The sequence below is a fragment of the Emydura macquarii genome, unplaced genomic scaffold (assembly GCF_026122565.2).
Source record: "Emydura macquarii macquarii isolate MOO-44397 ecotype Brisbane River unplaced genomic scaffold, CSIRO-AGI_Emac_v2 contig_2846, whole genome shotgun sequence".
Taxonomy (NCBI): Eukaryota; Metazoa; Chordata; order Testudines; family Chelidae; genus Emydura; species Emydura macquarii.
Genome location: NW_027132983.1, coordinates 4,400,226 through 4,411,437, shown reverse-complemented (window position 1 = coordinate 4,411,437; position 11,212 = coordinate 4,400,226). Strand labels below are relative to the sequence as shown.

The following is an 11,212-nucleotide window of genomic DNA, read 5'->3' as shown; positions in this document are numbered from 1 at the left end:
TGGGCCTATTATAAGACTGGATGGGTGAGGTTACACACCTTGCAATATGCAAGAAAGACTAAATGATCAAGATGGTCCCTTCTGGCCATAATGTCTATGAGTCTATAATCTAGACATCGGCACTCAGAACACATTTTAAAAGCTCTGAAATTAAAAAGAAAATGTTAATTACCTTACAGTCATATAGCTATGTAATCATAAAACTCAAAGTACTTTTCTGTTTCTGTAAGCAATGATCAAAGATTTTACATTTGGAATTTATTCTATTTCTTTTTCAATTAAAGTAATAGTTACACTATTGCCTGCATTTAAAAAAAAAAAAAAAAAACACACAAGACATTTGTCATAACATGAACATTCTAGTTCCATCTTGCATCCTCACCAGCATCCAAATATACACCTCTCCATTCTGTTTCACTTCTAAAAGAAAAAAGTGAAAGGGGAAAATCTTTTCAATAAATAACTTTCTTACAAGAGGAACCATAAAAGGAAGGAAAAACTGTTTCATCCGGAATGATTCAGCTTATCTGAGTTATGCACGATTTGCAGCACACTGTAAAAAATGTTCTATAAAATGTTGTATAAAAACTTCCAAAACAGTGGCAACTCCTGACACTTTAATTAGAAATCTAGTTTCATAATATAGATTGTACCATCTCAAAATGACATCCCTGACTTTTATTTATTTAAATTACCAACTTCAAAGAATCTTTACTGCAGTGGATATGTTTATCCGACGATATAATGAACATAACAGTAACTAATTTAATCTTTTCAGCTAGTAAATATAATCTTTTATTTATGGTGGCTGGTGATTATATCAGAAGACATTAGCAGCTCCCTCAGTTCAGAATTCTTCTCTCTATGCCATAATATGTAAAAAAAACAAAAAAAAAAAAAACAAAAAAAAAAAACCGACAATAACTTCCAGCCCCTCGAGACAGACTGCCTAGAAAAAGCAATATTTTGTGTAAAACAGCAAGCAGATTTTCATATTGAAATATATCCTGTTAGGCTAGAACATGCTTCTACTGCATATTTAACATGCCCCAGTAAAAACAAAATGAAAACAGTTTTCACTATCGTCTTTAAAATAGCTAGTTACTTATTATATCACACTACAGTGTGTTAACATTCATATAAGAACTAAGCATCCTTATGGCTGATATTACTGTGTGACATGATATAAAGTTATAAGTCAAAATAAATATGCATTCCAAGCTCTCATTTCTCTTGTCAAGACTATCTCACAGCAGAACCAGTCCGGTTTGTGTTTTTATGCTGTACAGGGACAAAGCATGAAAGTTCATCAACACCATTTGTTAGTTTGAGCTCACCCTAGACTTGATATCAACTGAGGAAGTAGTGACAGGCAAGGAGAAAGTAATGGAGAACACCGTTTACCTATAGTATTTAAGTACTCTGCACACAAGTCTTGATGCACATAAGACTAAATCACAGAAGGTGTTAGGTATTGAACTATAAGTGAGTTACTTTCAGCATATGGAGCCTTCTGGCCTCAGTTCAGGAAAGCAGATAAGCATGTGCTTAAATACCATATGAATGCTTTCCTGAGTCATGGTCTAGGTGCATATCAGAGATGAATTAGGCCTACTTCTCCCTTCCAGGCACAGGTCATTAATGTCAGGCCCCTGGTCCATACTCTATCAAATCTCTTGTAACTCAAACCGTGTTTGAAAGTTGAGCATATACTGATGCTAATTTTAGATGTACTGCATGAACTAGGTCCAATGAGTGAAGTATCAAAGTCAAACTGCTTTTGAAAAAGCAGAGTTAACTCATGATTTTATTGAGTCAGTATTCGTGAGGAAGGAGTTTTTGTTTTTTTAAGCTCTAGCTATTGGAATCAGGCCATCATATCAAAATCTCAATTTTCATCTAATAAAAAATGTAAGCTTCTAGGCCTCATGGCTGCAGGAAGGCTCTAAATGTGAACCCTTAAGGACTCAAATACCAGAAGGCAACTAAAAAAACCCAAAATGTATTATTTTAAAAACTGCATGATTTAAAATCTAGTCATGATATGGGGGATCATGACTCGTGTTGGTGTTGAAATAATGGAATCTGAAAAGCACCATTGACTTACTCAGCTAGAAAGGAATATGGAAAAGGGACCATACACTTGGTGTTGTCTAGGGAAAGGAGTGATACTGTAAAAGGAGGGGAGGATGGTGACAATTCAGTGCAAATACTCTCTGAATTTAAATCCATCTTGTTTCCATCATTTTTTTCAAAAACTTTTCCTGCTTCCACAACTGCTCCGAAAAAGGATACATACATAAACTCTCCTGAGCCAAAGATTTCATAAGTGTGCTCTGTCAGTGCATACCTGTAGAGATTCTCTCTCTCTCTCTCTGTTGTAAGGATAGGAATTGTATCATTATGGAAGAATGTTAAATATTTTACTATTGTTCATTCCTGCCCTTGAAAACCACAGGTTGTACAAAGATTAATGTTGATTTATACATCACAAGTTTGTGTTGTAATGTGATTTCAATGCTTAGAAGGACACAAAACTTTAGAGATGTAACCATTTTACAAACAGCCCACATCCAAACTATTTAAAGCATTTAATGTATTTAGTTCTTTAGAACAGGTTGTTAATAAGACAACTTTAAAAATTTTCAAGCATGAGAATATATTGAGTTACAAAAGGGAACAAAATCAGTTTTGTAATACAAAGCTTGTTGCAATCTTAACAATGCAGAGACTACTGACTGACTGTCCATGATAAAAATTAGAGACTTAAAGGATCTATGAGGCCTTTTGATACACATTTGTGTTCCAGTCTCAACCAGGGGCTCAGAAAGCCATTATAACAGAAGTAAGTACATAAATAATCATTTGTTCAGTGTTGATGTGAACAACTGAGTAGGCTTCTGATGGTGAATGAAGTCTGGGATTTGAGGTTAGTAGGTTAAGGATGCATGAACAGAGAAAAGTGTAAATAGGATGACCTGGGTAATTATAGGTCTGAGTGTCATCAATCCTGGCCAAGATAATGGAGCAGATGATACAGGACTCAAAGAATTAAAGGAGGGTAATGTAATTAATGCCACATGGGTTTATGTAAAATAAATCCTGTCAAACTAACTGGGTAACTTTTTTGATAGGACATGTTTGGTTGATAAAGTTAGTAGTGTTGCAGTAAGTTACTTAGATTTCTAAGATATTTGATTTGGTATGTTTTGATAAAAATTAGAATACAAAATGAACATGGCACACATTAAATAGATTAAAAAACAGCTAACTCAGAGGTCTCAAAATAAAATTGTAAACAGATAGTCGCCATTGAGCAGGTATGTTTTTAGGGGGATCCCACATGGATCAGATTGTGGCTCTACAGTATTTAACATTCTTATCAGTGACTTAAAAGAGAACATAAAAATCCATCAGTGGTAACATTCACAGATGACAAAGTGGGGGAGTGTTAATAAGGAAGACTGATCACTTATAAAGAGAAATCTACTGCTCTTGGTAAGCTGGGCACAAGCAAGCAATGTAGGTTTTAATACAGCTAAATGTAAATGCATATATGCTTTACAATGATTGAGCTCTTTGAGTATATTTATTTGGCTTAAAGAGAAGATTAAAGGATGACTCCATTACAAAGTATAAGCACGTATACGGGAACCAAATATTTGATAATGGGCTCTTCAGTCTAGAAGAAAAAGACCCAATAGCTGAAATTTGAAGCCAGATAAATTTTATACTTTATTCCCAGTTGGAATCTAACAGTGAGGGTAAATAACATTAGAACAATTTACCAAGGGTTATAAAGGTGGTTTTCTCCATCACCGGATAATTTTAAATCAAGATTGGAATTTTTTTTTTTAAACAGATATGCTCTAGTTCAAATGGAATTATTTTGTGGAAGTTTTATGGCTTGTTTGCAGACTAGGTGATCACAATGGCCCCTTCTGGCCTTGGAATATAAGAATCTATGTGGAGTAAGCAGGCGGAGTGGGTATTTGGAGTAAGTAGGTAAAGGCTTCCTTTAAAAAGAGAGAGTCTCCCAAACACCATCATTCAAGAGGCTGAAGTTTCATTAAGCATTTAGCTTTTTTCCAGAAAGTTTCCAATAATTGTCTGCTGAGATTTTCCTTGAAAATTAGAGAGCAAGAGCACTTCTATTTTTATATTTAAAGGATGACATGAAGCTGAAACCCTATATTCATAAAATCATGGAAATGTAGGGCTTGAAGGGACCTGAAGAGGTCATCTAGTCTAGCCCCCTGCACTGAGGCAAAGCCAAGTAAACCACTTGTCAGGAATGGTCTACTTAATCAACATAACCTTAAGCATTTCCAACAACAGAGATTCGACAACCTTACTTGGAATCCTATTCCAGTGCTTAACTATCTTTATGGTTAGAAAACTTTTCTTAATATCTAACCCAAATCTCCCTTGCTGCAGATTAAGCCCATCACTTCTTGTCCTATATGCAGTGGACATGAAGAACAATTGATCCCTGTCCTCTTTATAACAGCTCTTAACATAGTTCAAGGCTGTTATTGGGTTTTCCCCCGCACCCACTCAGTCTTTTCTTAAAACTAAACATGCCCAGTTTTTTTAGCCTTTTCTGAGGGTCAGGTTTTATCAACTTATTTTTGTCGATCTCCCCTGGACACTCTCCAGCTTGTCCACATCTCTATTAAAGTATGGTGCCCAGAACTGGACATAGTATTCCAGTTAAGGCCTCTCCACTTTGGAGAAGAGCAGGACAATCACCTCCCATGGCTTACATACAATACAACCCATATTGATATTAACCTTTTTTATAACTCCATCACACTGTTCACTCAAATTCAGTTTATTATTCATTATAAGCTTCCAGATACTTTCCAGCAGTACTACCACCTAGCCAGTTATTCTCCATTTTGTAACTGTGCATTTGATTTTTCCTTCCTAAGTATAGTATTTGCCACTTTCCTTTAATGAATTTCATCTTGATTTCAGGCCAAGTTCTCCAATTTATAAAGGTCATTTTGAATTCTAATTATGTCCTACAAAATGCTTACAACCCCTCCAAGCTTGGCCTCATCCCCAAATTTTATAAGCATACTCTCCACTCTATTATCCAAGTCATTAATGAAAATATCAACTAATACTGAACCCCACTAGATCTAGCCCCCCAGTTTGACAGCAAACCATTGATAACTATTCTTTGAAGATGGTCTCTCAACCAGTTTTGCACCCACTTTATAGAAACTTAATCTAGACCACAGTTCTCTAGTTTTCCTATGACAATATCATGAGGCACTAGGAATTCTGGGGGGACATCCTATGCTTCTTAGCTCTGCACTAAGAAAAGCTCATCAGGTGACTGACCATTTAATGGCTGTCTGAATAAAATATACTCCTGTTTATCCAAAGAGCGTTGGGGAACACCAATTTTATTCAGATAATCGGGAGCTCGAATAATCAAGAAGGCAGCCTCTTATTCCAGCGCCCCTTCCCTGCCCTCCCAGCACTTACCCCTGCAGTCAGAAACAGCTGAACTGGGTATAGACTTCACTGTTCTCCCCACGCATGTGCAGTAACAGCAAGGCAGCAGACTCCGACACCCAAGCTTGTCCTGCAGCTGCTCAGAGCACACACATGCTCACACGCTGGCTCCTGCAACATGGGAGCAACATGAAGAGCACTGAAGAGGAAGCTGGGTGCCTTGAACTGCATCAGCCAGGGCGGCCACAGGTATGACACCCAGCAGGTGAAGAGCAACTCCACAGCAGAGGTGCAGGGAGGTAGTGAGACGACAGGGGGAGGGAAAGTGCAGGATAGCAGCTGGGCACGGCTGCAAGGGGCTTCACTGGGAGGTTGCACATCAGCAGCTAGGCAAGGTGGCTTACTTGGGGGTTGAGGGGGAGTGTTGCACGCAAGCAGTTGTTTTAGTGGTGGAGACAAGGAAGGGATTTGGATAATGTGGGGTTCAAATAATAGGGTTTTGGATAAATGGGAGTACAGAGTATAAGTGAAGGAATGAGGGTTATCAATATACCCCCCTCCCACACACACACACACCAAGGCTGCCCTCAGGAAGAGATTTAGCAGACCCTGGAGAACCTAGAGGATATGGCTGGACCACAGAAATTACTGTTTATCATGGGAAGTTTCAATGCTCATACAAGCTCAAGTCAATCATGCTACGAGCACATACTGGGATGGTATGCACAGGAACCACAAGAACGCAGAGAGTGCTGCACTGCTTGACATGTGTTTAGGGAATCAGTGGGTGATAGCCAACACTTTGTTTAAGGACAGAGAAAGTAATCTTAACACATAGTGAAGTGGAGGAGTAAAGTACACAAATAGATTTCTTGTTAACCCAATTGAGCAAGAGGAAAATGATTAACGATTGTAATGTTATTGAGACTGGCAAATGGACCCAGCCTAAGTTTTGCTGTAGCAAGATGCACAGCAGGATGTGGAGACTGCAGAGTGCAGACAAGTTTAAGACAACAGTTGCAAGGTTTGAGCCAAGAGATACACAAATTGGAACGGCAGAAGAGGAGTGGAGTATCTTTAAGAATATGCTGATCCATGAAGTGGAGAGGCTATGTGGATGCACTAATCTTGTGAAGAATGATGGAATAAGGAGATAGAGAAAGCAGTAAGAAATGAGAAACCAAAAAGGTGACAGAAAATAACTCTTTGAAAGAAGTGGTTGCTACCTATACAGTCTCCTAATGAGCAGCAAGACAAACCTAGTTTTAGATGAACTGTACAAATAGTTGAACTGCCTTCAACTTGCCAAAAAGAAAATATATGAAACCATGCGGAAAAGAAAAATGGAGTTAACATCTCATTTGTAAAGGATTTAGGGGACAGACTACTTGTGACAGGAGATATAGTACCAAGGGAGAGTATACAATGATGACCTACTTAATGAACAGAACCCTTCATGAGGCCAGCTATCATTGTATGAACAATAATCATGGATGACAATGACTTGTCAGAAGCATACGACAAGGCTACAATGCTGAAGAGGCCCTTGGAAAAGCAGCAGGTCTGGACAAAGTCACAGTAAAAGTGATCAAATCTTTGAGTGGTTGGTGTATGCTGATTCATGAATCCTATGTGCAGTTTAGAAAGAGAAGAAAGTCCCAAGAGAACAAGGAAAATCCATACTGGAACAGATAAAAAAAAGGAACACATATGACTGTTCAGAGTACCGAGGAATTAAGTTGCTGTACCACTTCTTCAAACTTCTATGATTCTCTCTAAGAGGGGAGCCCATTTTGCAAAGGAGCAGTTTGGTTTCAGAAAAGGAAAGGGACAACAAATGGTTTTTTCATTGCTAGACAGCAAGTGGAAAAAAAGGTAGGGGAAATGTCAAGCACAGATGGGCTTTCCTTGGTTTGGAAAAATTATTCAATAACGTACTTAGGTGACTACTGGTGCCTCAGCTGTGATTCACTAGGGTACTAGTGAACTTTGCCCTGGTGGTGATGGGTTTGTATGGCAGTACCATGACCAACGTACAGCACCCTTCTGTTTCAAGGTGAAGGTTGGGCTTCACCAGGGATCAGCACGTAGTCCATTACCAACCATCATTGTGATGGACTTCATAAGAAAGCAAATCCAAATGGAAAGTGGTAAAAAGTTGATCTATGCAGACTCTTTTGTGCTAACGCTGATGAGGAAAATTTGGTCCAGGTGATTGATGCCTGGAACAGGCAACGAACAAACCATGGCCTCAAAATGACTGAAAAGACAGAACCAAGCCAGATGAATAGCAACATTGAGGGCCAGCATCTAAATCAAGTTTCTGCATTTAAGTACTGTGGGGGCTGGTTAGCAGCAAATGAAGAAATTGACAGAACTACAACAAAAGTTGCTTAATGCAGGTGAATCCTGATGTGAGATAAATGGGGTTATTTATGATAAACAAATGCCATGGCTACTTAAGGGACAACAATTATACAAAACTATTTTAAGACCAGCTCTTCTGTATGGATCAGACTCAGGCTATCTAAGAGAGGTACTTGAGAAGACTTGAAGCCATTGAAATAAGATGCTGAGAGGAGTGAGAGAGGTGACGTTCCCAGACCACATGCAGAATGTCATCAGCAGTGAGACCAATGTCTGTGATATCAGAAAGAAGCTGCAAGAGAGGAGGCAGAGATGGTATGGGCATGTACAAAGGATGGATGAAAGAACTAGAGTTTGTGGGCAGAGAACAAAAAGGACAACCAAAAAGAAATAGTGGCTAGGCTATATATTGGAGGATGGAGTGGATGTGAGGGGAGAATGGGACCAGCAAGCCTTGAAAAGACTGATCTGGCAACCAGACCTCATCTAGGAACAGGGGAAGAAGACAATGACTAGAGGACTATCAGCACTCAAGTGGTTTAGCCTGTGTCCAAACTGCAAAGCGGGCAGGTTATCAACTTTAGTGTAAGCCGCACTCGGGTGAGAGGATTTGTGTGTGTGTGTGGGGACAGGAGCCAGGTAGGGGTAACACCTGAGTAAGGGCCTGAGTTAACTCAACAATAAAGACAAAGTCCAACAAAGTTCGACATGTGCAACTGGGATGAGGGACAGCACGGTATAGATTTGTGGCTTGCTAGCTTAACTACTCCCCAGAAATTACTTTGTACTTTTCTGGTACTCAAGGCAATCTGACCAATTCTAACAGGCAAAAAAAAATTGCCATCCAAAAACCTGTTTATGAGTACTTGTGATAAAACATTTCTGTACAGAGATCGTTTTGCAGTGTACATGGTTTTGAGAGACCATGAAATCCACCAAAAGGCAAACAAAGCACCCAGACTCCTTTTAGAGGAAGAAAACTTGAGCAAGAAGCTTCTAGATCTCCATCCAGCACAAGTGCCATATAAGGTTCCCAAAATGAAGATATTTTCTAGAGATATGGCTCACTTTCAAATGCAATACAAATAATTGTCTTCACACAAAAGAAAATATATATATTAAAACATTTTCAATCAGTTTGATATCTGGTAGCACCAGCTTAGAAAGTGTCTACTAGACAATGAATGTACAGTTATGTTGACATCAACTCCAATAGCTAAAGCTGTCATAAATCAATATCAAATTTCCAGTGGGCTTATTTAAGTTTTCAGAAGGTTACAAGGTTGGTTTTTTAGTGACACCAAACAAGAAAGACTTAGTGTGATTTTAACATTCATACGCTTGATAAGTGCACTATTTGTGAAGCTCAATAGTTGGTTATAATATGAAATGCAATTTTCTGGAACTATATTCAATTTTTAAATACACATAAATTGGCAAAGCTTCTCAAAGCAAAGCTCTTGACCAGTTAGTACTGATCAAGCATTACTGTGATCAAGCATCACATAAGTAACCAAGCGTTACTGCCTGATTTAATGATTAACTCATGTAATTGAATAACCTACATATTTAACAAAGTCAGCAGAAATGTGTATTAAATATTGCTGCTGTGTACAAATGGGATAGACTGGCCCCATCTGCCAAGTTAGTACTTACAGGACAGCAGTCACTACCTGAACCTGCAATGCATTGCAAACTGACAGCATGCTAAATCGACATGGAGTCCTAGTGACTTCACTGATGGCCCACAAGGGAACAGAAGCTTGCCTATGTGCAAGACACTGCAGGATCAGGGCATCAATGATTAGTTGTAGAACACACTACTGTGTGCCACAAGAAAAGTGGTAGAAAGAACTGATGTTTTGTCAGACACTACCTCAATCTATTAATCCCACTTTATAAAAAAATGGAAATGTCCTTCAAAGCAGGGATCATCACTGGATTCATTATCCATCTCTCCTGCACCGCAGTAGAGAGGCAGTCAATATCTTCTTCAGGCCTGTTGGATTTTCACCCCACCTTTGACTAGCTACAATTACCCCCTTCCCTCTTCGTACCTCAAACTGCTGTTGGTAGTCAGGAGCCTTCTGTCATTTAAAACATTGTCTGTACCCATCTATTTGCAGATCCTTTGGATAACAAATCCATTCCTCCACAACTTGCAGATTATAAAACAATTCCAACTACCACGACGTTCATGCCATTTTTTTTGTTATTAATGTGTGCGCATATTCCTGTAGTGCATGGTACAATCCTATCACATATACATGATTGATTCAAAAGGAGTTTAAAGGCAGGTGCTTTAGGGAAATATTCTCAGCCCATCTTTTCTAGCAAGTGTTTCTGCCAAGACAATGTTACTAAAATCTTAGTGTAAAAGGAGGAAATCAAATCCTGAATATTAACCTAGATAAAGTTTTATCAATTTTATAACCTTTTTTGAGTCAGTCTTTCCTATCTATAAATTTGAGGGGGTTTTTTTGTTTGTTTTTTTATAAAAACACACACCTTTTCTTTAAGCTGAAACATCAACTATACAAAGCACCAAGACAGTACCTTACCACACACACCGCAAGACAAACTCTAGGTATAGATCTCATCAGTGATCCTGCCAGTCCAGTATCCTGTCTCCAACAGTGGCCAGCCCTAGCTGCTTTGGAGGAAGAAATGCAGCAGAATGAATTCACATAAGGTAACCTGCCCCCAAGGAAAGTTTCCTTCTAACCCCTAGTAGTCAAAAGTTCACTTGTGCCCTGAAGCTAGAAACTTTATATCCCTTCCAAAATTGTTCAATATTTACCTTTGTAACTCTGGTCACTCTCGTTCACAGACATACCTAATCCTTTTTCAAACCCTGCTCAAGTCTTGGCCTGAATGATACCTTGTAGCTGTGAGTTCCACAAACTAATTTTACTGGATGAGAAAAAAAATCTAAAATTTGCTTTCTTTCAATAATACTGAATGGCCCCTTGCTCTTTATTAGGAGAAAGGATGACTCAGAGGACATGATCTACCTTCTCTATACCATCCTTCATGAGATGTAACTTAATAAGCAGCTAAATCTCTTCTCAAGTAAACAATCCTAATCTTTTCAATCTTTCTTCACATGGAAGTTTTTCCATGCTTCTAATCTTTCTCATGACCCATCTATAAAATACAAATGTATAGGGTTTAACTGAAATACTTACTCCAATTTAAAATAGACTAATTAGAAAGGGTTTAATTTATATTAGTTACTAGTACAGCAATTTAACATAATTACTTATAAAATTATTCTCTGAGGAAAAAATTGTTTTAGTTTCTCTCCATACACAGAAATTTAGATATAAATTGAGTGCCTTACTCATATTGTGTACTATAATTATTGCTGTACTTG

General features: G+C 38.3%; 1 long non-coding RNA gene across 1 annotated transcript in view; it reads right to left on the bottom strand.

Moving 5' to 3' along the window:
- Positions 1-773: 773 nt before the first annotated feature.
- The window catches only part of LOC137166381 (uncharacterized), a 31,764-nt gene continuing 21,325 nt past the window's right edge, over positions 774-11,212 (bottom strand). The window contains exons 2-3 of the long non-coding RNA XR_010923673.1: positions 5,500-5,640; positions 774-862 (exon numbers count right to left, since the gene is read on the bottom strand). This is a non-coding gene — a long non-coding RNA (uncharacterized lncRNA). The remainder of the gene's footprint in view (positions 863-5,499; positions 5,641-11,212) is intronic.